The 27,285-nt window shown below is 42.6% G+C and overlaps 1 protein-coding gene and 1 long non-coding RNA gene across 2 annotated transcripts in view; one reads left to right on the top strand and one right to left on the bottom strand.

The window, feature by feature from the left end:
* Positions 1-11,002: 11,002 nt before the first annotated feature.
* On the bottom strand, positions 11,003-14,794 carry LOC106998928 (uncharacterized). The gene is made up of 2 exons (XR_001445507.3): positions 14,245-14,794; positions 11,003-12,648 (listed from the first exon to the last, which is right to left on the bottom strand). It is a non-coding gene; the product is annotated as an uncharacterized LOC106998928 (long non-coding RNA).
* A 4,359-nt stretch (positions 14,795-19,153) lies between these two features.
* The window catches only part of MARCHF3 (membrane associated ring-CH-type finger 3), a 147,515-nt gene continuing 139,383 nt past the window's right edge, over positions 19,154-27,285 (top strand). The window contains 1 exon segment of the mRNA NM_001266413.1: positions 19,154-19,347. The gene's annotated coding sequence lies outside the window, so the exon portion shown is untranslated.

The raw sequence follows: 27,285 nt of genomic DNA, 5'->3' as shown, positions 1-27,285 counted from the left end.
TGCTGTGATGATGTTACATTATATGGCAAAAGGCAAATTATCCTGGGTGGGCCTGACCTAACTGGGTGAGCCCTTTAAAAGCAGAGAATTCTGCTTAGTTATAAAGAGGAAAGTAGAGAGATGTACTCTAGCAAGCCGGGAAGAAAGCAAGCATTCTGTGAATTGCCTAGTGGAACCACATGGCAAGAAACTGGGTAGCCTCTGGGAACTGAGTAGTTCTCAGCCAAAAACTAGCAGAAAGATGGGGACATCAGTCCTATAGCTTCAAGGAAATGAATTCTGCCAATAATCAGTAAGCTTAGAAGAGGATCCACAACGACAGATGAGAACTGCAGCCTTGACCAACATCTTGATTTCAGCTCAGTGAGACTCTAATCCAAGAATCCAGCCACACCAAGTCTAGACTTCTGGTTTACAGAAACTGAAAGACAATAAATATGTATTGTTTTAAACTGCTAAATGTATGATAATTTGTTACATAGCAGTAGAGAATACAAGTCCTTACAGCATTGAAGCACAGTAGTAGGTAGTGGGAGTACAGAAATGAATAAATCATATTCCTTGTCTTTGAGATACTATCTGTTAAGGAGCAAGGAGAGACAAGTGAATAAATCATAGCATAGTGCAATGAGGGCTGGAACTGACATGTGTCAAATGGTACCAGGTGGGGAAAGTAGCAGGAATGATTCACAGAAAATTAGACTTAAGCTAGGTCTTGATGGCTGAATAGAAGCAATGGATGGGGATTGGGAGTGAGGAGGGTATTCTATAAGGAAACAGTATATGTAAAAATATGAGGGTGTGGAAGGACACAGCATATTCAGGAAATGCCAGGTGGCTTTGTGTGGCTGGAGTAAAGGGGAGGAGAGTGAAGGAGATGAGACTGGCAAGGTAGATTGGGATCCATATTGTGAAGGCCTTAGCTAATGTGCTTTTGCCCCAGCAGCAGTAGCCTCCCATGCTTTCTGCCTTTATCCATAGTCAGTCCTTCTGGCTCCTGACTACTCAGGGATGTCTGACCTCCCTGCCCCAGCCTGTTGCAGTCCTTCTTCCTGTCCTTAAGCCTGCTGAGCTCAACAGTCCCTTCTAGTAGTCCTGCAGGACAATCCCACTCTCAATACAACCAGGGATGCCACAGACAAGGTCCTCCACTTGTGTGTCTGGGTGTTCTGTGTACATTCCTGCCTTCTCCAGGCAGGGTGAGATTTGTGTAGCCCCTAGGTCCTAGGTTGCTGATCCTTCTCCTAGACCACCAGTTGGAAAGGTTCCAAGAGTTTCTTTCAGTGTCTGCTCAACTAAGATGGAGACAATCCATTGGTTTCCTTCAGAAAGCATGGCTGGCCAGAAAGCCTAGAGACATTTGTTCTCTTGGAGCCCTTCTTACCTGAGTATAACCACGTGGTTATGGTTTGCAGGAAGTGCAGAGACTAAAGGTGAAACAGGTTTTCAACAACAAATTTCTGATACTAGAATTTCAAACAAGAATCCCATGATATAGGATGCTCAAACTAAAGTATTGGCTGAGGCACGAAGAAATAATAGATGCTACATTTCAAGGAAATACTAGATCACGTGGAGGATTATTATGAACCTGGGAGAGAGGATCTTTGGAGGAGTTTTTTAAAAATAAGATGTCCTCTCACTTATTTTCTACCAAAGTAGAAAGGTTGGGAGTCACTTCATATCAAGAGGGAGGGGCATAAGTTGGACTCACTGGAAAGCGAATGTATGTCCTTGGGTAAGAAGAACATAGTGGTCTAATTCTCCTGGGAAATCAGGCAAGAGATAGTTTAGCAAGCAGCTTTGGCTGTACAGTGAAGGCAGCTGATGCTGTTTTTCTGAGTTTGTCCCAGGGAAGTAAGTGTGTGTGTGTGTGTGTGTGTGTGTGTGTGTGTGTGTGTCTGTGTGTGTGTGTCCTCGTGGACCAAATATGAACCAAATGTGAGAGGGGACTGGTATGAGGGCACCTTCGTTGCAGGCACACCTCAGAAGGGGAGACCCAGAGGGGAACACTGGGTTCCTAGGGGCTGAGGGGTCTGCTTGAATGGAGAGCCCGTTTGCCCGAATCAGGGAACTGCAGGCAAGACATCACCAGTAATGGGTACAGTCTCCCAAGAAACCACAACAGCCTATGCCAAGTGTGGTCTGCTTTAACTATTTATCGGGTCCAGAAAGTAGGCCAGTGTACAACTCCACCACTGAAATAAGAACATTCTCACCCGTCTCCACTTTTTCCTTCTCCCATAGCAACTCTAGAAGGATCAGAAGCTGCCAAGAACAAGGAGAGGAAGACGCTCCCCTTCCTCAGCTTCCCACCCCGACATGGCTTCTCAGTCAGGGAAAAGATACAACTTAACTTTAAACCACGTCTTAAGTTTTGATTATGACATTAGGTGCACCAAAAACAATTTCAAGTGACTATGGGGCATTCTATTGCCTGAGAATGTTCAAGAGTCCCGAAATGACCTGTTGTTTTTATCCTAAACAGCGAAAAATTCATCCACCAAATATATAGGGATAGAGGGAGACAGAAAGATGCTTTCTGAAGGTATCTCATATTTAGAGTATTAGTTACATATACCTAATGTTGGTTTTAACCTATAGATCTTCAATAAACTTACTCATCAATTCTTATTTCAGAGTGGAATATGGTCATGTGACTAAGTATCCTGGAGATCTTCAGCAAACCCATGGGTCCCAACAGTTGGCAAAATGAAAGGTAGATATCTAGAAATATGGCATCTAAAAGGTGGTTTGATTATCCCACTGGCGAGTATCAGTTTTATGTCACCTATTACTGTGATTTTCATGTGATGTTTGTAGCAGCAATTACTTTTCCTTTCCGAAATTATGTTTGCAAGGATCAATTTGTTCCTTTTATATGAAGATTAATTTTGATATAAGAAGCTCCTCATTCACCTCCAAAGGAAAAAGTGATACAACCTTCCTTTTTTTCCCCCCGCTTCAACCTAATGCCTTATGAAGAAGTGGAATAGTTTGGAACTTCATATTTCTGCTCTAGAATAGTGCCTCTTTCTTCCACATGTCTCCTCATAACATTATGAGCTTACTGGAACACATAGCTCTTTGGCCAGTTTATTGCAGGAAACAAGGGCATACTCAGACTGGGGTTTTTTAAATAATGCAGCAATCTCATGGACATCTGACAGTAGGAATCACAATACAGCCAGGCTTCAGAAGTCCAATTAAAGAACCACCCAAAACTGAAACATTACCCTTCTCACAGTGCCTTGGCTTATTTTCTTCCCCGGTTTCTCCTGGCTCACAGCTCCCCTGCTTACACACAGTATCTGCTTCCTCATAGCTGCAGCCTGCTCATGCCCATCATTACTGCTGACCTTTCTGTTCAGCAATATAGCACCCTGAGCCTCTCAGGCTTCTCTATTCTGAAATCCTAAAAGAGGAATTTTTCTCAGCTTATATTTTACAACCAGGCACCCATGACCTAAGTTGGCTGACCAAATCTATATAAGGAGCCACCTTTAGGACAGAAGCCCATCCCTGGGCCAATTGGCTATGGAAGCAGTATGCAAATCACAGTCACTGCCCACTGGCAGAGACCAGAAGCAGGACAGGCAATGACCATCAACTCTGGCACACCTCCAAAAAGCTTAAGAGTGTGACATTCTACCATACTCAAGAGAAGTCAGGAGGAACACATTGGCGAGTTCATTTATATCCTACTCCACAGGAGTAATGAGGACATGAACCAAGGCAATGGGAGTCACATAGAAAGAGATATCAGGAGATATTTAGGAGTGAGGTTGACAGAACTTAATGACTGACTAGATGGGTGGGTAGTGATGTGGAGAGGGGAGTAGAGAGAAAGCATGGATTCTGGGATAACTCCTAGTTTTCTTGCTTACACTATGGGATGAATTCTGATACTTTTTATTCCCTGAGGCAGAGAATATAAGAGGAAGGAAAAGTTGGTTTTTGGCTGTGCTTGGTGGATGGGAAAGACGAGACATGGTGAATTCTCCATGCTTGTGGGATATCAAGGTAAAGATTAAAGTTAGAAGTGCAAAACAAAGGTCTGGGGTTAAGGTATACATTTGAGAACCCACTGAGTATGGTTGGAACTGTGGCCACCTGGCATATAAGGAGAAAAGCAAGCTATTCCCAAACCCTGGAGAATACTAATCTTGACCCATGAGAACAGACAAAGTTGCCCGTGAAGGAAAATAAGAGAGTGGTGGTGGAAATAGGAATGGGAGAAGTTCATCCAATTTACATTACATGATGCCTTTTGTGATTTGATAGTGGCAGGTATTATTCCAAGCACTGGGGATAAAACAACAAACAAGATAGCCAGGATTCCTACTCTCAGAGTCTTGCATTCTAGGGGAGAGACAGACAATAAAGAAATCATATCAGTGGAAAATAATCATGAAAGTCAGGGAGGAGCTTTTCCCTGAGTAACTGACAGTATCAAATAGCAAGAGAGTTAGGATGAGGACTGAACAGAAGACATCAGATTTGAAAATCAGAAAATCAATGCTGCTATAGGAAGAATAGTCCCCAAAGATATCCAGGTCCTAATTCCTGGAACCTGTTACTTACATGCATAAAGGACTTTGTAGATGCAATTAAGGATCTTGAGATGGGAAAATTATCTTGGATTATCCAGGCAGGTCCTAATGTAATCACAGGTATTTCTATAAGAGGGAGTCAGAAGGAGATTTGACTAGGGAAAAGGGAGTAGGAGATTCAACAATGGAAGCAAAAGGTTGGAGTGATACAAGAAAGCGGCCATGAGCCAAGGAATGTGAATGGCCTCCAAAAGCTAAGAAAAGAAAAAGAAAACAGATTCTCCCCTACAGCCTCCTGAAGGAGCAAGCCCTGCTGACACATTGAGTTTAGTTCTATGAAACTGATTTCTGACTTCTGGCCTATAGAACCATGAGAGTATAAATTTGTGTTGTTTTAAGCCAAGTTTGTGGTAATTTGGTACAGCAGCAATAGAAAATGAAAACAAATGTTTCCTTGACTTTATTGAGAACAATTTTGGTGAAGAGGGAAGAAGTAATTAAAAGAAAATTGTGGTGGGATGATGACTGAAAGATACAGAAAAGACAGTATAGTATCCATTTTTTAGTAAGTTATTATATATCTCATTTGACCCTCTAAGAAAAGACATCCAGAAAGGAGCTAAAGACCAGAGGTAATTGATTAGCTCAGCACCCGAAAATGGCAGGCAGTGTTGGGACAGTACCAGAATGAGGTAGCCATAACCTTCTACCTGTCTTTTGGCTGAATTGTGGGCAGGAGAGTTCAGAAGCCTCAAAAGTGACCCTGACACTGGAGAGTAAACCATAGTAACCCATTGTAGTCCACAGATATGCACACCAGACCCATGACTCTTGTTCACCATAGAGACAAGATACTTTGATGCTGTGACCCAAAATCCTGTACCTGGAACAAATCTGGTATCTCTACTGATACAAATTCATGTTGAACATGGAGACGTAATCAAGAGAGAATGGCCTTATTCGGTCAGGCTTCAGTTTAGGCACTGACGTTTTGCATTTTACCTCCTCTCTCAAGTTCAAAGATGACTACCAAAGCTAAAGCTCTGAATTCTAAAGCCTACAAAGACATAATGCTTCAGGGAAAGGGGAAATATTAATATTAATGTCATACAAAAGAGGGAGAAGCAGCATATAGGAGGAGTGCCAGCTAATGGACTAGTAGTAATAAGAAGAATCCAGCCATAGGCCTATATTGAGAGTCATGCATATCCCTTCTTTATGCTGAAATGGTATATTTGAACTGAATTCCTGATGGAAAACTTTCTATCCTTAGAAATACTGTAGGCCAAATATTAATTGGAACTTTTGTTAATGATTTGAGATCACCAAAAAGTTTAGATGATACAAGTTAAAGGCAAATTGAGCCCATGGCCTCATTGTGCTACTTAGAATACACTGTGACCCAGCTCGCCTCAGAAACCCTGATGGCTTTGTTGCAGCATTGCATTGCACAGAAGACCTCAGTGGTGATCCTGAGTCCTCACAACAAAGTCAACCTGTGGCCTGGCCACTAAGGCAAAAGAGAGGGAAATAAATTTTAGAAAATACTTCCCTTAAAAATGAGTTAAAACGTACATTTGCATCATGAGACTAGGTTAACTGTCACCTGAGAAAGTCCTGTATTCAGAAAGACTTAAGCCTAGACCAGGTAAGTGAGTCAATTGCTGTATGTTCTTTGTTATGAATTTAATGCTACAAAGAGAAAATGGGCGTTGATTCACAATCTGGGTAATAAAGAGATGTCAGAAGTTGGAAAGAACTGCCAGAAGTTCTTTTTAGGATTTCACTCCACCTTACCGTGTGTTTTCTTGTAAAGATATTCTCGAGATTAAGCCAGTTTCACTCTTTTAAGGTCAGAGGAGATTAAGATATTTAGAAATCATAGATTGTGGGATTTATTCCCATCGTGATTGCTGACTTCTAGTATCAGCCTTTGGTTCTGCATGGATTCTCTCGTCTTGCAAACTAGCAAGATTCCTGAATTTGGCCATGATCCTGCTCTGTGAAACATTCCCAAATTAGGGTTCTTATCAATGTCAGATTTCACTAAGCCAGTAATAAAGGAAACGTTGAGAGACCAAAGGATGTCACTGAGTTGACACCTAACAGCACAAAACAACCTGTCAGCTGGCAGGCACAAGCCAGCATGTTCAGGGTGGTCACAGCCTTTGAGTTGGAAAGATAGTCTTTTAAACCTCCTTACCTCACCAAATAACTTTAATAGATAAAATTTAGTTACTCCCTCCCACTTTTGTTCTATTAATTTAAAGCATTTTTTTAAATTATGTATATGTGACTACCTAAAAAATACATTACTGTGTTTCTTGATGTTTTATGACCTGTACACAAAATGAGACAAGCAGATGCCTTCAAGAGAAATAAAGGACACTGCTGTCATTCTAACTAAATTGTCCAAAGGAGGAAAGAAGAGTACTAAATGATTATGAATACTTAAGAAGAGGCATCACATTGTCATTGGTGTGGAGCCTATAATTATGTGCAATTTCCTACTTAAGACTTTTTAGTTATGCTGAACATTGAAAAAAAAAACTAAACAGCAGAGAGGAGAAAAGAAAAAGGGGGAAATTTAAACATTGAACGGAACACATTCATTAAATGGAGACATTGCCTCCATTAGTCGTTCAGAAAGTTTTCCATAAGGGGGCAGTTAAGGGTTTGGTAGTCCTGCTCACTTGCTATTGTCAAATCATTTGTTTTATCATGGATTTGGGATCCTTATAAGTCTTCATTATTTTGAAGTCAAGAACGGTTCCTTCTGCTCACAAAACATGATCACTTTTCATTGATTTTGTTTTAAATATTCTGACTGGTTTTGCGTATCTGGAAAAGATAAATCTTCAAAACTTGGAAATAAATCTTTTTCCTCCTGCCAAATCCATAATATGATCCCTTTCTATCACTGACAGCACCATCAGATAAGTGGACATGCCTTGCTTGGTTAGAAGGATGCTGCGATTTTCAGCAGGAACAAGAATGTAGTTACAGACCCAGCCTAAGACATGTTTAGGGCACGTCGTTACAGATTCTTTTGGGTTCTTTTCTAGAGGTGTCTTCTTAAGTCCCAATTTGACGTTAGAAATTCTCATTCAGGGCCAACGTCCCCCACAAACCAGGTGTCCCACAGGTGGGATACACCTTCAGGACTTGGGAGGAGGCCTTCAAGACTTGGGCTGCAGCAGGAGACACAAAGACAAGAGACTAAATAAATACAGGGGCTTGGTCTCTTCAGATTCTTGGGATCTTCCTCTGCTCCTCAAACTGGAGATGAGTTTACCCCAGAACTGATGCTGAGAACAAACTGGGGAGGGACAGGCAAATCTGAAGATGTGCAAACCCCAAAAAACTGGAGGCATGAGAAAATGAAATCTGGGATTCTGTAATAGCACCAATATTTGTTGTTGTTCCCTTCCATCATTTATAAGTAAAATGAGAAATAAGACAAAGGGAATCAGTTACACTACCTAAAGTTCTATTTTCTAGTTTTCCCCAGCTTTTATTTTTAAATATATATATTTTATTCTTTCAGCAATCCCATGATATAAATAGGGCAGGTATTACTATCCTTATTTTTGAGATGAGAACAGTGAGGCCCAGAAAGTGGAAATGACTTTATAAGGTTATGCAGTGAGTCAGACAGCCCAAGGAATAATAAATACCCAGTTCTGCTCTTATTTAATCCAGAACATTTCCCTTCCTGGCTTTAAGCATCCCTTTCCTCCTTCTCCCTTTGGTGGTTCTCCTTTGAACATGATCTCTCACCAACTGTGGATGAGTCCATGTTCAGAGTTGCAGAGAACTGTTGTTTAAAGATCCCCAAGGGGCTATTTTCATTGCTTACCTGTGAAGCCCCTGTGATGGAAGTCTCTTAGAGGCAGCTGCTGGGATTCTTCTCACCTGAGACTGCTGTAATTAGCTCTGCTAACAACTGTGATCTGTGATTGAACATGGCTTGTCATAGTCATTGTTCACTGACAGGCACAGATAAGAGCTGCATCTCGGTGAGTGGTGTTCTAAATGGTGTTCTCCACTTGATAAACTCCTGTAAGGCACTTATCAGGGTCACTGTTCTCAAACTCAGCTAGCAGCAGGCAGCGTAACTGTAACACCTTCCAAAACACACAAAACAGGCTTTAACAGATCCCCAGGGAGTGCACCGCCATGTACTGGGAGAGACTGTTTCTATTTTGACCTTGCCCAGGATTTGCCTGCCCCTCCTTCTAATGGAAAACATAGGTGTGGCCTTGCATGAGAAAAGGCAGTCTTTGTCTTCCTGATCCTTGAGACTCCAAGGTTTCAAATCTCCCCATAAGAACACTTGTAAGTGAAAGTATAATGGGTGATACATTCAGCCTATGCTTTTCAAAGCCTACACTCTTATTAGAAGCAAAACAAAAATACTGCTTATGAACACCTGCTGGTGAGGACCGAGCCAAGAGGCAGTGTGGGCGTTGGATGGGAGGTGTTGCCCTGGCAGTAAATCCAAGTTGCTCACACCAAAGGAAGTGTTTCTAGGGAAGCTATCTGAGCAAGAGGTAAATACTTAGTCATTCAGAATAGTCGATAAATGACGACTGCTTCATCTTCAACAAGGGGAGGTCTGATTGGAAAGTGCTCATAGAATGGTTGGATTGCATTGCTGTCTTCAATCCACCTTTGATTCACAATACACATTCCTTTGTTAAGAAATTTAAGAGTGTCTGTAATCAAACCCTTGTTAACAGATGTAAAGAGCTACAATTTGCTTGCTGGACATTATTTCAACAAAAGTTTTTACATTCAAAATAATTTGTCATAAAAGGACCCATGTCCTTATGTGGTTTCAGATAGTGTGCTGTCCAATTTCTATGCTTTTCCACCTACTCCCCCAGGGCCATCAGGGAGTAGGTGAGTTTAATGATTCTACTTCTTAACCATCTCTTAAATCTGTCTCCTTAGTCGGGGTGCAGTGGCTCACAGCTGTAGTCCTAATACTTTGGGAGGCTGAGGCAGGAGGATTGCCTGAGCCCAGGAGTTCAAGACCACCCTGGGCAACATAGTGCCCTGACTCTATTTAAAAAAAAAAAAAAAAAAAAACTGTCTCCTTGTTTCAGTCCTCACTACTGTTGCAGTAGTCAAAGGCTTCTTCATCTCTCACCTACACATTGCAATGCCTTTGCCTCCTAAATGGCCTCCCTTACTCACTGCCTTCCCACACCATCTTCCATCTACCTTATCACCACTTCTAATTATCCTTCCAAATCACAGTTCTGATCATCCACTCACAGACCTATCGTGGCTTTCCATTGCCTACAAAAATGAAAACCAAACTACAGAACTTAGCATGACAGTAAAAGCCATGCATCTAGCCTCTGTCTACTGTATCTTCATGCATCTTGTCTGTTCCAGATAACTTGCCCTTGCATGAAAGCACCCTCACTTTGAGTGTCTCTTTGAGCATACCTTCCCTCCTTTCATCCACAGCATCTTACAAAAATCATCCTTTTTGAGTCAGCTCAAATGTCATTTCCTCCAGGAAATTTCCCACCACTTTCTTCCAATCCAAATTAATTAATCACTCTTTCCTCCAAGTTCATACAGCTCTTATCTATCTATCATCTATTGTCTTTATTAAGAGATACAATTTTCATATCATACAATTCACCCATTTACAATTGAATGGTTTTTAGTACAGTCAACAAAGTTGTGCAGCTGTCACCACAATCAATTTTAGGACATTTCGTCACTCCAAAAAGAAACCCTGTACCCACTAGCAGTCCCCCATTTCCTCCATCCTTCCCCACCCCCAGCCCTAGGCAACCATCTGTTTTCTGTCTCTACAGATTTGCCTATTCAAGACATTTCATATAAATGGAATCATACAATATGTGGTCCTTCGTGACTGGTGCCTCTCACTTAACATAGCGTTTTTAAGATCCATCCATGTTGTAGTATGTATCAGTACTATATTCCACTTCATTGTTTAATAAATAATAATAATAATAATAATAATAGTTCATTGTATGGGAATACCACGTTTGTGACTGGCTTCTCTCACTTAGCATAGTGTTTTTAAGATCCATCCATGTTGTAGCATTAGCAGTCCCCCTTTTTAGCAATTATGAATAATGCCTCATCTAACGCTTTGATTATACTTTTTATTATCATATGTGTGGCTTCGGGTTTTTGTTTGGTTGGTTGGTTTTGCCTGTGTCTGTTTTTATCACTTGATTATAAACTTCTGGAAAAAGATCATTATTTTCACTCTGAAATCTCCATACAGCAAGTATTCAATAAGTGTTTGGCAGATGGATGAATGGGCAGATATTATAGGTTCTTACCATGTTCATTATGAAGAAGTACAAAGTATTCAGAATAAAAGCATTAAACGCAGTAATAACCCAAGGTGCACCAGTAAATTTACCCAGTAAATTATAACTTTCAAAAACTGGTGGTTCTTAAATAAACTTTAATCTCTGCACTATTTCCTGGAATTTCACACATAGTTATTACAGTTGATTATTTCAGGGAGGCAGTTCCTCTGCTAATAATAGTTGTGAACTGGCTGGACAGAGGCCTGGAAGACACCAGACTTTCTCTTCTGAATTAACTCCACAGTGTTTCGTTGTTGCTCTTGGCCTGACCAGTGTTACTCTTCTAGTCTAGAGTAGTGATTCTCAACTCTGACTGAGCATCCAAATCCCCCGTGGAGGTTTTTCAAGGCATAATTATCTAAATCCCACTGCCCAGATTCTGATTCTATCGGCTGAGTAGGAGCCTATGTGCTCACATATTCTAAAAACTCTAGAGACGTTTTTGATGCATAGCCAGGTTCAAGAATAACTATTTCAAAAGTCACCCAGAGGTTAAAAAAAAAAGAGAGAGAGAGAGAGAGAGAGAATTAATCTTATATATCATGTATGAGCACTTTACTCCTGAAGAGTATTTTACTCATTCTGGGATCATACCCATTAATACTACCTAACACTTACAAGGTACTTTTTATTTGGAAAGAGCTTTGCAGTTGCCTTTTATTAGGTAGGCTTGCATGCTGGGTGACCTTGTACAAATCACGTAATCCCTTTGTATCTTAAATTTCCTCATATGTAAACTGTAGGCGGTAATACTGACCTACCCTCAAGGGGTATTGTGGGGACTAATGGAGGACTATAAAGCACTCAGCAAATATAAAAATGTTACATGCATGCTTATTAGACAGGTATGACGTCCTAGTCACAGCCTTTAAAAATGAAACAAATACCAAAATAAAACACTTCAACAGTCCTTCCTGCAACCTTCATCATCATCTGTAAGATCCTTTCCTAACACAAAACTACCGTACAGCAATTCCCCCTTACCACCAAGACTAATAAACACAGTCTGCAGTCACAAAGGAAGACAGGGCCAATGATGGCAGCAGATAAGTACAGCAAACAGCCCTGAAATATAGTTTGCTAACCTTCTCTTATTTATCATTTATAATGCAATTAGAGATTATACCTATAATTACACTCTTCTGAAAAATATTCTTAGGAAAATTGTGTGCATTCACAGTCTTTAAACTGATGCTAACTACCCACTGTTGATAGTAAGCCTGAAGTTGTTTTCCAGTTTGCTGATGAGTTTTGCTAGTCTTGCATAGCTACATTTAACCCCTTCTCATCTCCCATATGTGACTGAAAGAACATGTGGTCAAAATGGGACCTGGAGACATATTTCAAGTTGGGTGTGGGTGAGAATGGGGAGGCAGAGGAGAAATCTCTAACCTGAGAACGAGGGGCAGGTCTTGTAAAGATGTTGACCCATGACTGAGAGTTCATTTGCACTGTATTTTCAGCTTTTTGGAAAAGGGAGGCAGAAAACAAATGTGGTTTTTCCTTGTTTCCATTTTGCTTCGAAAGAGTCACATAATTTAAAGGACCATGTTCATTTTCTGTATTCTTGAAATCAAGGAAAATGTCATGGTGTTTTTAAGACAGGGCAGAAATCAGGTACAATATTCTGGTACGGTGCTTGTTTTCCACATCTTTTAGATGGAGCTTTAAAATCTTAGGTGAAACTTAATCATCTCGGCATATTTTTCTTTCTCTCAAACTTCCTAAAAAACAAAAGAAAAAAATGAGCAAATAAACAAACATGGAGAAACATTCTACCTTTTATTCACAAATCTCCATGATTTCAGTCGTAAAGGACAGTCTGTTGTGTAGTAGATTTGGGATTTTAAAATGTTCCATTTTGGCCAAGCACAGTGACTCACGCCTATAATCCCAGCACTTTGGGAGGCTGAGGCAGGTGGATCACTTGAGGTCAGGAGTTTGAGACCAGCCTGGCCAACATGGTGAAACCCTATCTCTACTAAAAACACAAAAATTAGGCCAGGCACCATGGTTCACGCCTATAATCCCAACACTTTGGAAGGCCAAGGCAGGTGGATCACCTGAGGTCAGGAGTTCAAGACCAGCCTGGCCAACATGGTGAACCCTGTCTCTCCTAAAAATACAAAAAATTAGCCATGCATGGTGGCTGGCGCCTGTAATCCCAACTACTTGGGAAGCTGAGGCAGGAGAATCTCTTGAACCAGGGAGGCGGAGGTTGCAGTGAGCCAAGATCGCACCACTGTACTCCAGCCTGGGCAACAAGAACAAAACTCCATCTCAAAAAACTAAAGAAATAAAGAAATAAATAAAAATAAAAATACAAAAGTTAGGTGTGGTGGCATGTGCCTGTCATCCCAGCTGTTTGGGCGGCTGAGGCAGAAGAATCTTGAACCAGTGAGCCAAGATCATGCCACTGCACTCCAACCTGGGCAACAGAGTGAGACCCTGTCTCAAAAGAAAAAAAAAATTTCACTCCTATGTACTTATTTTTTCTGGAACAACACTGAACTAAGGTGAGGGACATGTTATTAGATGGGCATCCTAAATACACTCTCCAGAATCTACACTTGTTCTTTCCATTTGTCTCCATGTAGAAGTCAGGGATCCTACTTTCAAATCTTAAATATGTCAGTTATTAGCTACATGATCGTAGGGAAGTCTCAACCTCTAAGTGCATCAATTTTTTAATCCATTAAAGGAGGAATAATATGTATCTCAGAGTGACGCGAAGGTTAGAAAAGCTGATGTGTGGAAAAATACCTGTAGACTAAGCATGTATTAGCACTAGGTACAGCACATGTTATAATAATGAGTGAATACGAGAAGTCAGAGATAAGTCCAACCCCCATTGCCCATTAGGCTGAAATCCGTGGATTCATGGATTCATCCATGTATTTGGGCTGGGCATTCAGGATCTTGGGAAACCCGCGCCTTTCCACTCTCCTGCCCTTTCCCCACGATGGCCCTGCTGTAGTCAGATACTCTCCAAAACATCTTAAATTTGCCCACTTTCACGTCTGTCATTCCCACTAGCCACAATTCCATTTTCCAAAATTCTACCCATCCCTCACGGTCCCTGAATCCAACTCTCTCCAGGAATCCTAGGGAACTCTCACCCTCTTCTCTGAACCCTGGTCCTTGCTGTCTGAGCACTCTGGGAGGCATAATTCATGAACCACTTATTGTCTCAGCATACTGCAGGCTCTTGCAAGGTAGAGGCCACATAGACAATATCTATCTCCGTGCACCATCACCACACAGACTTTGGTGCCTTGCCAAGAATAGATGCATGATTGAATGAATGAACAATTTCTCACCCTGCCCATGGCTTTGCTCTTGGACAAACCACTTTGCCTGTTTCAGTCACAGTTGCCTCAGCTGTGAACAGAGGATAAATGCACAGATGTACTCCCCAGGTGTGCTGTGAAGAATAAACCAATGACTGAAAAGCAATTTGAAAATGTAAAATGAAATGCTATATATAAATGTTACATAATCAAAATCATTTCCCTCTGTATTATGTTTTATTTGGCTTTATATTTCAAATCCTTCATGGGTTTCAGAATTTCACAGATGTAGTACCATCCGTATTAGCACCTAGATTCTCTTGGGTAATAAACAATTTTGTATAATATAGCTCACGGCTACTTTTCCCTGGCATCCTTACATGTGAATCTGTCATAATTTGGGGTATTCATAATCAGTAATGATACAATTCATTTCTAAGGGATAATCCAGCTTTTTCACTCATTGGCTGGCCGGTTATTGTTCCCATACTGCTGTGTCAAGGGAGCTAACTCCCATTAAGTCTAAAATCTAAGTGCCTATCATTAGTTATTGCTGTCATCTCTGCAAAATTGGTCATAAGTACCACTGCAGCTTCCCAGATAGGAAACTAAGATATGGAAGGTTGATGACATGCCCAAGGTCTCAGAATAAATGCATTGCAAAGCTAATATTAGAATCTGCAGCTTCTGGGCCAGGCACAGTGGCTCATACCTGTAATCCCAGCATTTTGGGAGGCCAAGGCAGGTGGATCACTTGAGGTCAGGAGCTCAAGACCAGCCTGGCCAACACGGCGAAACCCTGGCCCTACTGAAAATACAAAAATTAGCTGGGTGTGGCAGCACATGCCTGTAGTCCCAGCTACTCAGGAGGCTGAGACAGGAGAATCGCTTGAACTCGGGAGGCAGAGGTTGCAGTGAGCTGAGATCGCACCACTGCACTCCAGCCTGAGTGATGGAGCGAGACTCTGTCTCAAAAAAAAAAAAAAAAAAAAAAAAAAAATCTGCAGCTCTGACTGCATTTCTTTGCTAAGATCTTTGGCTCAACCTCTTTAAATTGTGAACAACTTTCTCAGTAAGTATGTGTTGAGAGAGGTGGCAGGAGCCAGGGAGAGGAAAAAAATACTATCCATGTAAGTAAAATTTTCCCCAACTCTAGGTCTGCTTCTACAACTCTTCCTGTTTTGGTAACTCATTCCCTATTACACCTTCAAAAACTTTAGGTAACCAAAACTTTTAGAAGCTGTATTCCTCCTTAAAGAATAAAGATGGTTTCCTCTCATTTCCACTTACATACTGAAAGGACAATATCTAATGAGATTAAAATAAATGGGCTGGGCGTGATGGCTCACGCCTATAATTCCAGCACTTTAGGAGGTTGCGGTGGGCAGATCACTTGAGGCCAGGAGTTGGAAACCAGCTTGACCAACATAGCAAAACCCCGTCTCTACTATAAATACAAAAATGAGTCAGGTGTGGTGGCCCACGCCTGTAATCCCAGGTACTCGGATGGCTGAGGCAAGGGAATCACTTGAACTAGGGAGGTGGAGGTTGCAAGTGAGCCAAGATTACACCACTGCACTCCAGCCTGGGTGACAGAGTGTGCGTCTGAGAAAGAAAGAGGGAAAGAGAGAAAGAGAGGGAGAGCAGGAGAGAGAGAAAGAGAAAGAGAGGGAGGGAGGGGGAGAGAGGAAGGGAGGAAAGGGAAGGGAAGGAAGGAGGAAATTGCACATGTAAATAGAAAAATGTAAATTGCACATATAAATAGTAATTGTTCATACCACACTATTTTCCCATCTCAACATCATTTTCATCTCCTTTTTAGCAGTCAGTACTACTATAAATGCAACGCATTTGCAGTGCTTCATAACCACTGTCATGATGTCCCCTTTACGCAGCTACACATAGTGGGCCAATTCTACCACTACTGTTTTATGGTCAAAGAAGCAAGAGTATAACAAAGGATGAGTGACTGCAAGGAGCACCCACCCCAGCAGCTGTTAAGATTAGAACCCATGACTCCCAATCACATCCTATTGAAATTTAGGAGATTCCAAAATACTGTCTTAGTGTCAGAAAGGAGTGACAGTGCCTGAAAACAATCTTACCATCCACTAAAGAACAAGCCTTGCTTGATCCCACCTGAATCTTCTCATTCCAAAGCCATTCCGTAAATTTCTTCATCTCTTTGAGTAAAAGAAATTTCCTTTCGCAAAATAGATTGGAACTAAACAAGTGACTTCTGCATCCAGATTTTCATGGTTCTCTGTTCCATACAGATAGTGTGAGGATGGGTTACTGGAGTAGTAACAGATCTCATTTTCCCTTGTAGAATATGGGGATGGCCCAAACTCAAGAGATTGTTAGGGACTCTTGTTGAAAATCAATTACAACAAAAGATGGTATGGAAACACGAATATAGTCTGAATATGCTGTCTTTTCAATGTCTTCTGTTCTACAAGGGAAAATGAGACCTGTTACTTGTCCAGGAACCCATGGATGATCTTATCTGTCTGAAACAAACAGAAAACTTTGGAAATCGGGACATGAAAGTCACCTGCTTAATTCTAACTTGTTTCATGCCAGGAAATTTCCTTTATTTCCATTTTTCATCATGTAATGTAAATACTAAAGTAATTTACAGTCACGACCTAGTGTTTGGCTCCTATTCCCAAAATGATTTTAAAAATAGTAATCAGCATCTATGAAAAGCTTCAGAGGGTACTAATATGATAAGCACTGTTGGCAAACGTTTTCTCTAGTTATATCCTGAAGTGTGGTAGGAAAAAAAATCCAAGGAAGTATATTTCTTCCATGAGCATTTCCTGGTAATTCTAGTCAAAGATGATGTTTCATGGCAGCCTCCGTGAAAGCAAACAGAAGAGCACAATTTTAAAAACACATCAAAGTGGAGTTCTGCTAGAATCAGGTTGGGAGTCAAGTCTTCTCTCTAGCTCTCCTGTGTGGCACCTCCAGCCATGTCCCTACCCAATCCAGACCTGGGCAGAAACCTGGTGAATATTCCATTCATGTGGTCTACATCTAATACTTTATGGGCAAAGGCCATTCTCGTAGGCCAATCAGCAGCATGCTAAGGAACCCCTGGAACTGAGTCAGATGGTCTTCCTTGCCTGTAGCAGTCCTTTGGTTCACGAGATAGAAAAGAAATAACTTAAATATGGACAATTTTTGCATTACTGAGCAATTTTTCAGGGTCTGCAAAGGGCTGTCCATGGCCTAGTCTCCTGCCTTTCTGACAACCTTCCTATGAACCTTTTCCCATTGAGAAATGGAGCTGAGGAGACAGAGTTGAAACTCAAACCAAGCCAGAGCTCACCTAAGAGGGGCCATTTCACTCCTTTTCAGCCACCAGCCCTTTACATTCCTTCTCCCTGGTGACCTCATCAGAACCTTCTCATGAGAGGTCAGCTATGATGCAAGACCTTATAGAGGCCAGATGGCATTGAAATAACACCTGCAGCACCCTTACATGTGAATAGTTGCCCATACTGAGAGACTAAAACCCTTAGGACTCCTGGGACCTGAATGAGGCAATGGTCTGAAGTGCGCTTGGGCTGGAAGCAAGAGGTAAGTGGTGAAGGTCAGTATCCGGGCAGCAGGTTATTTGACCCTTTACTAATAAGGGTTAGGTGCCTACCCATGGCAAGTGCAGTTCTAGACAGGGAGAGGCCCCTACCCACCCAGAGCTGACGATCTAGGGCTTGCTTACATTCTAGGCTTCAGCGGGAAAGCAAGAACACCCAACCCCCTGCTTTTGATTCTATGTTAGTAGCTCAGCGCGCCTGTGCAAGCGCGTGCTGCAGCCAGGGTAGGGGCTCAGAAACTGGTTGACAAGATTAGCAGCGGGGTCCTAGGGGGTTGGGCTGGAAGGGCCCACAAGGCCATATTCCAGGCTGTTCGGCTGCGAGTGACCCCTGAGAGGTCGGGATCTCCGAGCTCGCCCGATGTCTCCATCCCAGCCAGGAGCTCGCGACGGGGAAGGAGGGCGGAAGCAGAGTGGGACAGATGTGGTTCGTTCTGGGGCTTCCTGTCCACGAAGATGGATAATTCCAGCCACCCGCCCTGCATTTTGGAATCCTGGCGGACCCCAAAAACAGCAGCAGAAGTCACCGCAGAGGATGCCACCCCGCAAGGCAGTCCGTCCAGAGGGAGGGTCTCACAGCTTCCGGCGCCGTCGAGCGCCCAAGACTTCTGTTGGCCGCCAGCTGTGCCCGCGATGCCCTGGGTCTGGAGAAGGAGACCCGAGGCGCCGGCAAGTCCCCCGCTGCCGGTGGCCCGGAGGGCAGGGGTGAGGACGGGGACGTGTACTGAACTTTGGGGGGTTTGCGGGGCTGGAGTTTTGTTTCAGAGATAGCCAGATCGAGATCAGAACCTTTTCCAGAGGAGCCCAGGTTTCCACCTGCGACTGGGTGACCCGGTCCGGAACTCATCCTTTCTGGGCCCTCAGCTTCCTCCGGGCGGGGCTCCTATGGGACAGCTAAGTTCCGCGCCTGCTGCGGGCGCTAGGTACTGGCGTGTCGACCCGCGCTGAGGTTGGCTTCTTGCTCCACAGCGCTATGCGCGCGGCAGCTCCGAAAGCTCCTGGTCTCTCTCAGCCAACTGCCTTCTGGGGCCGCTGCCTCCCTCCAGAGCCGTTCGGGTCCCGATACAGAGAGCCCCCCAGCGCCCGCCGGCAGCCACGGCCCTTCGCAATAACCAACTTCCCAGCCACCGGCGCGTCTCCCTAGCCGGCCCTCGGCCGCAGGCGACTGGACGGCGGCTACGGGGAGGCCCCAACGCCACCACGATTGGCTGCCGGCTCCGCCAGTCATGGGCTGATGACGCCCCGGGGCTGGCTCCGCCCCTCCCGCCGCGCGGCCCCGCCTCCCCTCCAGAGCCTGGTCCGCTCAGCCCGGCGTTCCGCCTCATTCGTTGAGCAGGTCCGTGAATTGTCAGCGCGCTCCGGGCGACTGTGTAGCCGCGGCGGCCGCCAGGCTTGCCGTACTCCCGCTGAGGTGCCCGCCAGAGCCAATGTGCCTGGTCCACTGGGCCGTGAGCAGCCACCGAGTGGGGGCAACTTGGCACTTAGAACCCGCAGCAGGGACGTCGGTTTGCGATCGGGACTCGGCGAGGAGGGTGAGTGGCCGCGCGCCGGGCTAGCGGCTCCTCTCGGCACGGTTCGGCGCCGGCGAGAGAGGACAGGACGCGTCCTGGCGCTCGGCGGTCCGTTCGTCCGAGCGTGACCGCTGTGGGGAGGTCAGGGCTGGGCGGGATTTACTCCGTGCCAATATCCCCACTCCCGAACTTCTTGTTGTCAAAAGCATCCCAACTCCGCCCGGGACCGGGCTCCCGTCCGCACCAACTTGGCATAATTGACATGGGTAGGTGGGGCCGGGATGCGTCCCCTGCCCCTCTACGGCGACTACACGGAGCGCTGGGGCGGCCTCCGCGCCCGCGGCGGGTGGACCGCGGTTCCTGAGAAATTACCCGCGCTGTGCCGCACGATAAGACCCAGCGTCGGCGTCTGGATCCCCAGGCTGAGCGAGCGCTCATCGGGCTCAAGTTGGGGTCTCAGCGCCAGAGAACTGGAGTACCAGCCGGGTTCTGTAGCGGGTGCTTCAGTGCTCTGCAGCTACTGAGAGGAATTGGGTGCACTGCTGGGCTTTGAACTTTCTAAAGTAATTGCTTTCTATTAGCACTTGAATCCATGCCCCTCCTGAGGTGCTCGGACCTCCACATCCACCCGCAAGGGGTGTCCGAAGGACTTCGTTAGGACCAGGCGGGAGCTGTTGTCGGTTCTGGTGCCCGGAGCCCTGGAGAATCCTAGAGGCTGCGAAAGGGATCGCCAGCCTGGTCGGTTGGTGTTTGAGCACCTGCGTGTTTAGGTAATGAAGTTGAGTCAGGAATTGACAGCAGAGAACTCAAGGTTAAACCTGACACTCCGTTTGTGACTCGGTCTGGGTTAGATTGTTTTTTCCGCCTTAATGGTAAGGGGGTAAAAGCAGCTTGTTTTTCTGAGGCCAACTACATGCATGTACTTTATATTATGTGTGGACTAAATAGAATTCACTACGATGTTTTCTTATAATTCATATTTGACATGAATGAGAGCTTTTGAAAATACTAGACAGAAACAGGTCCAGAATTTGGGGATATTTAGACCTTTGAAAATACATGAAAATGTTGATATATAGAGTTCTGTATGTGTATATGTAGATGTAGATGCGCATATACACACGTATATACGTGTACATGTGTGAGTGTGTGTATATATAAAATTAAAAGGTGAATGAGGTAAATATATGAAGGGGTAATTCAGCCTTGAACTTCCCTTGGGTCACAGAGATGGATCCTCTGAGCTGTGGGGTGTTAGTAAGTGTGTATGCGTAAGCATGTCTGCATCTGCCTGGTCTGTCTGGGTCAGAGTATGTCCATGAACTTTACGAGCGTTCAGTTCAATACCACTCGGTGCAGATTACGCGTTCCTGTTTTACAGCCCAGCAGCCGCCAGCCGGCCCATCTGTTAAAACATAACATGTACACTTCAGTCTGACCACTGGGGTGGAGCCCGGGTAGGGGGCAACTCTTAGCAGAAACAACATGCTACAAACAAAGGCTGCCTCTCAAGTTCATTTTCATTCAATATTTGGCCTGAACTTGCAGTTAGGTGAGGGAGAAGGAAATGTTTGTCTCTAGAAATGGCAAACTGCATTTTGTGAAATAATTATAGCCACGGCTTGGGGAGGGGGAGCTTGGAGAAAAAAAAAATCCCTCTAGAAATGTGGTGCTTGTCACATCACCATGCAACACTGGTTTACAGCCTCGCAGTATGGCATGTATATCAGAAACCGTTTGCTTTTGCTTGTTAAAAGAATGCATTAAAACTGAATCATTTTGCACTAAAAAAAACCCAAAAAAACAAAAAAAACCACCTTAATAGAAGTAAACAGAGCTTTATCACAGAAGCTATAGTTAAGACTGCCTTGGTAATTCTAATGAAACATGCTTTTAGGAATTTATAACCTGGACATATATTCACAGTCAGTCTAATCACTAGTTGCAATGGTTCACAATTTATAGTTTTAAAATAATAAAAAGGCTTTATCACAAAAATTCTGATGACTAAAAGGGTATGGGAGGAGTATAATAGCTTAATAAATTCTTGCAGCCAAGTGACTGATACTTTAAAAAACAATAAATTCCTTTAATAGCATAATTACTTTGGTGGCAAAATAAAGGCAGTATTCTTGAGAAGCATAGTTCATATTTTTCCCAATAATCTTATGCTCATAATTACATTTTAATAATGGTGTTCATTAAATATGGGCAGAATAAGCTGGAATGGTTTTTAAGAACTCATCACAAGAAGTATTGTTTTCAATTTTATGGTATATAAGCATTTTGGGGAAAACATACAAAACACTAATCTGTGAATGTCTTTAAATTTCTAATGGACTATATAGACATAATAATTTTCCCGCCTTGATATGAATCATCCAAATTAACTAGGCTGTTTCTTAGAAATTCAGTTCTTGGACTGGACCTCAGTCCCGGGGTTTCAATTTAGGAGTCTGCGGTGAAACTTAGGAATCTGCATTTTCACAGGCACCGCCAAGTGATGTTAATGCCAGGGATCCCTTCACTGTACTTTGAGAAACACTGGAATGGTGTTAATGACATAAAAGAAAAATTATAGTCTGTGAGTTGATTTAACAAATAATTGTTCAGAAATGTCCAGGTGGCATTTACTGGCCATGTGAAATTTATAGGTAATGCATTAACTCTCTGTCTTCAACAATGGACCCCTTTTGTCTTATGTCTGAAAGTGTTTTGGAATCCTCAACTATCCCTATTCCAGGTTGGCCCTGATTCTAAGGAAGTCTGCCTGATTAAACAAGACCTGATGAATTTAAGACCCAACCCCAAACCCCAGTCTTAGTTCCTTCACCCCCCACTCTGAGTTCGGTGGAGTCCTGGGATGCTCTGGGGTGACTGCTAGTCCTAATTCACATGGTTGAGCATTTCCTCCTGCAAGGTAGAATCCTTATCTTCATGAGGCACCCTTTTTCTCTATAAAAGCTGTTCTAGAACAAAGCCCAGCACCACAGCTGGGCTACTACAGACTATATGAGGTCAATAATCTCCTTGGGAAGCTGTGGCTATTTTGCTTGTGGCCAGGAAGAGTGTCCCAGGCCACCCACCCAGAGGCCCAGAGATTCTTACTTTCTGAAAGTCACCTTAGGAATATTTTGAGCTGCCCAATTAATTGAGTAAATAGATTTTCTCATTGTCACAGAGATGTGGGTTGAGAATTGTTTGCTACCTCTCCTTTCACTGAGAACACTGTGAATTTTTATTATTGTCAATTAGTTTTTTATTTATCATTTGATACTGACATTTGGATTCGGTTCTCCCATTTCAGACTGGCATAATTCTCCATTTAAGACTACTAAATAAGGTTTGAAAGAGAAAGGATCTATCAGAAGTTACCCTTCCCTCTTTCTACCATCCAAGTAGCTAAAAAAACAAATGACTTCTTTCAGAGGTGAGAAGTAGCCTCATAACAAAAGGATGTGGATAGGCCAGGGTATTGAACTTGGATTGTTCCAGAACACTGGATCGTCACTGGGACGTTTACAGAGTAATTTCTGTTTAAAGAAGCACTTGGCAGGCATGTTGATAGGTCACTTATCTTAACAATCCTTTGAGGACAATGATTTTTTTCCCACTTTCTTACAGATGAGCAAACAGCAGCTACAAAAGGATAATATTTAGATCTTGTCTTTCATATTCAAAGTTGACACCAATAACTGAGAAGCTGGCCTTGCAACTTAAATTGTTTTGATTTAGCATTTTGGTGATATGATAGGGTTATGCTTAGTAATTCATATTATCTACAATTTTTTTAACCTTTTTCTTCAAATTGTTTCTTATATTGAATGTGACCTTGTAATAGTTTTCTTTATAAAGTTAACTACCGTATGTAATAATTAGTTCAATGACCCTGACCTTAACCAGGCAGACTTGACCCAGAGAGGAAAATAATTTGCTAAAAGTCCCAGATTACAAAAGCAGCAAAGCCTACGTGTAGAATCCTTTAGACCAGTGTTTTAGCCCTGTGCTGTTTTGTCTATTGTCATGTTAAGCTGCTAATGTTTTTACTCTGGCAAAATAGGGTTGCTTTTGTTTTATTTGCCTAGCTACTGTGTGATTGGACAGACTTAGAAAAATGGAAAAGCCTAAAATACACTATCCACAGCCCCTGCTCATACAATGGGACTGATTTCTGCCCAGTTAAAAAAACTATAGTAGAATGCTGCTTTTCTTGAAACTGGGCCGTAGGTCATTGCAAGCTTCTAAGCAACAATTCTATTATAACTTTTTTTTTTTAAGCTATGGCATTCTTCTGGCATCTAACTTTCCTTTGACAAATTCTTTTCAAGTTCTTATGCTTCTTTTCTTACCCTTATCCCCATAGCAAAATCTACTTGTAAAAAATTCACTTTTTAAGTCAATCTGCCCTCTTAACATCTCCTAGTTCTTCCATTTTAGCCATTTTACCATTTGTCCTCCAAAATGCCACCTTAAGTTCCCAACCTTCACTTTAACTTTTTGGTTCTAGTAATATCCTCTAATATAGGACAGTCGTTGAGCTACAAAAGTTTCACAACAGCTTAAGCTTGTGGATTTAATGATAACGGTAGTAAGAAAAAAGAAAAAGATGAAGGATAATACTGAAGTCATGTTGATATGTGTATCATATTAGATATTCCCAGCTTACAGTGTCAGTGGGAAATTCAAGATCCAGATGAATGAAGTGACAGATGCACTCATCTGTGGCCTCACAGACACTCTCCTGATACAAGCTGAAAAATATAACTGAAGACAGCATCCTGGGTTACAGAAGGAAAACAAATGTTAAGCTCTGAGAAAAAAACTGGGCAAAAAGTGAAGGGTCAGGGGTGGGATGGGTAGCATGATGGAAAAGAAATACCTCCAGTAAAATGCCAGACAGGGTGGTAAGAAATTTATAGAGGTGCAGACGGTTTAGAGTTTCTTGGAGGCATTGATTCTGTTTTATATTGTCTTCACAACCTGCTCACCCTGCTTGCTTTAAATAATTTATTATAGCAGCAGGCCTTCCCCTGGTTAGTTTCTTTATATATATATATATAACTTTTTCCTTCTCATCTCTGGGTCTAATCAGAGGCATATATAATAGTGTGGCTGCTCTGGAGTACTTAGGAAAATCTGTGATCAATATCACTATATAATAAACCTATGGCTGTTCTGTTCTATTTTGCAGTGTTTTCTTCCCTGTTGTATTAACTTAGTATCTGTGTTTTAAACAATATTTTATTAATCTCTGCACAGTGTTACTTCTGGGTTTATTCCTTTTGGCTGGAACTATCTTTTGAGTAATCCATCATTGGACCACCATTGATCTAATGATGTATTTATTGCTCACTATTGCAGTACTGGCAAGAAACCCAGTATGGTTCTAAAAATTTGATTAAAAAGAAATCAAGTTTTTGCAATGTGTAGCCATCCAATTATGTTAGGAGCTGCTGAGTGTATTTTATGCTAAAATATAAACATCTTTCAAGTGAGCAAAATGTGCTGTTTTTTAAGGCTTTTAAAACTTTTTGCTATGAAATAATAGAACAAGAAGAGACCTCATAATTGGGAAAATTATGAGTACACTCCCCCACCCCTGCCAAAGGTAAGATATAATACTTTTTCAGATTATACCCTTGAACACTAAAATAGATAGACTTATCTTTTTAATTGACAATAATGAAAAAGTGGTGATAAGAACTAGCTCCCAGTCCTTAAACGATATTTCAGGTAATCATTACAAATGAAAGTAAGCTAAAATTAATTAACAAATACTAACTGAGTACCTATCATGGGTAGTACTTCTCTACTTAGCCAATTCAGGATTCAGTTCAAATATTAGTGCCTTTGGGAAGCTTTTCTCTGTCCCTGTTTGACCTGATGTCTTCTTCAGACAGAACCTTATCTCCTGTATTCTCCCTCTTGGAGACCCTTGAGGGGAGGGACCACACTTTTCATCTTGTAGCTTCTCAAGCAAGGTTACTCAAGAAACGGTTGCTGGGTGCACTAGAGGCTACCGCAAATTACAAGTGAACATTTACAAGGCCTTAAAAGATATGCATAAAGATAGTTCACCAAAAGTTTGAATGGTAGCAATAGCTGAATCCTGGTGTTCAACGGTCAACTTTAGCAGTGATCTCAACACTTCATAGAACTATTATATCATCCATTCCTACTCCATCCATCTCCAAAGTCCCTCCATTTCATTTCTACCTTGCCTCCTCCTCTCACTACCTTCCTGTGTGTCTTCTTCAAGGATGTCTCCAACTCCCACCCTAGGCTAGGTCATCTCCCCTGATTTCTCTTTTGTTCCCATACCCCTTGTCATATCTTGAAAAGGCAGCTGACGCATGAGTCCTACTTTGAAACTTGGGACAGCTTCACTCTAATGTCATTTGAAGTTGAAGATGACTTGGTTCCTTTTGTCATCCAATGCAGGTGACTAAGCTTTGGCCGTGGGAGGTTTAGGGGTCTTTGAAGAGCAAAATGGTGCTTGGCCTAGAGGTTGCTAATGTCTGAAGTTCAGCACGAAGGGGAAGTTTGACATTTGTTGAGGTCACCTTTTTTTATTTTTTATTTTTATGTATTTATTTATTTTTGAGATGGATTTTCGCTATGTCGCCCAGGCTAGAGTGCAACAGCACGATCTCGGCTCACTGCAACCTCCACCTCCTAGTTCAAGTGATTCTCCTGCCTTGGCCTTCCAAGTAGCTGGGATTACAGGCATGCACCACCACACCTGGCTAATTTTTGTATTTTTTAGTAGAAATGGGGTTTCGCCATGTTGGCCAGGCTAGTCTTGAACTCCTGACCTCAAGTGATCTGCCCACCTCAGCCTACCAAAGTGCTGGGCTTACAGGTGTGAGCCACCATGCCCACCCTGAGGGAAACTTTTTTTAAAAAAAGACAATTCCAGCAAATTTTTATTTTATAAACTAATTTTTATAATACAGTTGACGCTTGAACAACACAGGTTTGAACTGTACAGGTCCACTTATATAAGCAGATCAAAAATACAGTATTGGCAGGATTTGAAAGCCACATATAGGGAGGACAGAGTTTTTGTATGTACATGGATTCCTCAGGACCAAATGGGGGACTTATATTGGTGGATTTCAGTATATGTGGATGTCCTGGAACCAGTCCCTCTTGTATACTGAGGGAAGACTGTCGTTTTCATTTATAAATCTCCTTTTCTTTACAAAGCACCCTCTACATAGTCATGTTTAACACATGGTCTGATGGCTTAGGTAAACACTAGTCCTGGGCAGTGGGTTGCTGAGGTCGTGTACGGACCATGTGTCCGTGTGTACAGACCAAGGATCAGTTGAATTAAGCCAACTACCTGAAGGGGACATTAGGATAGCCTTTTTGTATTGGATCTTATGGGACTTTAAATGATTGCAAGAGATCAAGGTCCCCTGTTTTCTGTCTCATCTGGGAGATTGAGCCTCACTTAATGTAGGTGCTTTCTTCTCATACCTGCCTGCCAAGAAGAAAATAGAGAATTGAATGGTTAAGCCTAGAAGGTACTTATATGTTTGAGGCCACAGAAAAGATGAGCAATCCCAGATTAGGTCATGAACTCAAATGCTGGTTTCTCTTGGGTCTTGGAAATCAGGAGCACCTGTTTCTGCGTATCCTAGGGCTTGTGCTTTTGCCTTTGGATCCGGGGGTTGGGAGGACTCAAGGGATATTGTAGAACCAATTATGTGCAGACCCTTTCTGGCAACTAGTAGATGTTCTCCCTGTGGAAATTTGCATTTTCCCATATCTGCTTTTCAGTATCCTAACTATTAAATCTTATTCCTCTTACACTTTGCACATACTGAGGTTCTCAGCCAGAAAGTTCTTACCTTTTGTTTCCCTAATTTCAACTTACTCCTTAATTCAGCCTCCACCTTCCATTAATGTTTTCCTTTCTGTGATATTCTCTTTCCCCATCTTTTCAGGTAA

This window comes from Macaca mulatta, chromosome 6 (genome assembly GCF_049350105.2).
Source record: "Macaca mulatta isolate MMU2019108-1 chromosome 6, T2T-MMU8v2.0, whole genome shotgun sequence".
NCBI lineage: Eukaryota > Metazoa > Chordata > Mammalia > Primates > Cercopithecidae > Macaca > Macaca mulatta.
This window is presented reverse-complemented; position numbering and strand designations above follow the sequence as displayed.